Genomic DNA, 759 nt, shown 5'->3' with positions numbered 1-759 from the left:
GCGGGGATTTGAACTCACAGACTCTGGACTCCCAGCCAGGCTCTCCTCCCCACAGCAAGTCCCCATATAAAGCCCCTCTGGTGTAAAGCACGTGCCCATGGTCCTCCTGCTTCCCCAAGCCTTGAAGTCCAGAAGGGCAAGGCTGGCCACACCCAGATTATATGCATCATTCAGCTTTCTCTTGGTGGCTGTTCCTGGGATTCTGATTTACACGGTTTACCCAGAATGCTACAGCACAGAGATGATGTGGCGCTCCACCGGTTGAACTTTCTGCCAGTTACACAACTGTTTCAAGGCGTGCCTGGCCAGCCAGCTGGCCCAGGGGGGAAAACACCTGCCATGTGCGCTTGCCCAATTGCTTCTGCATACTTCCTTAGGTGTGGATCCTCCATGGTACTCAGATGCCCAAGAACTTGGGCTTGCCTCCTGATGCCAACCTGTATTCCTCAGATGGGTACATCTCTGCCCGGGACTGGGCCTTTCTTTCAAGGGCCGAAGGACTTGCTTTACTAGCTGCCTGGCAAGCCCTTGCTGCCTGGAACTTCCGAGGAGCGAGTGATTCCCGTGCAGCCTGGCTGGCAGCATGAATATTTGATAAATGAACTATTCAGACACTTTGTATGAAATGCCCCACCCTTTGCCTGCCTAGTAGTGGCGTTTGTGTGCTGGCAGAAGGATCCTGCCTCTCTTCCAGTCTGTTTTTGCCCTCCACCTAGCCTCTCTCTCTTTTTTATTTCCCAAAGAGAGAGGTGGTTTCAG

This window comes from Rhineura floridana, chromosome 15 (genome assembly GCF_030035675.1).
Source record: "Rhineura floridana isolate rRhiFlo1 chromosome 15, rRhiFlo1.hap2, whole genome shotgun sequence".
Taxonomy (NCBI): Eukaryota; Metazoa; Chordata; class Lepidosauria; order Squamata; family Rhineuridae; genus Rhineura; species Rhineura floridana.
Note: the sequence above shows the minus strand (reverse complement) of the source record.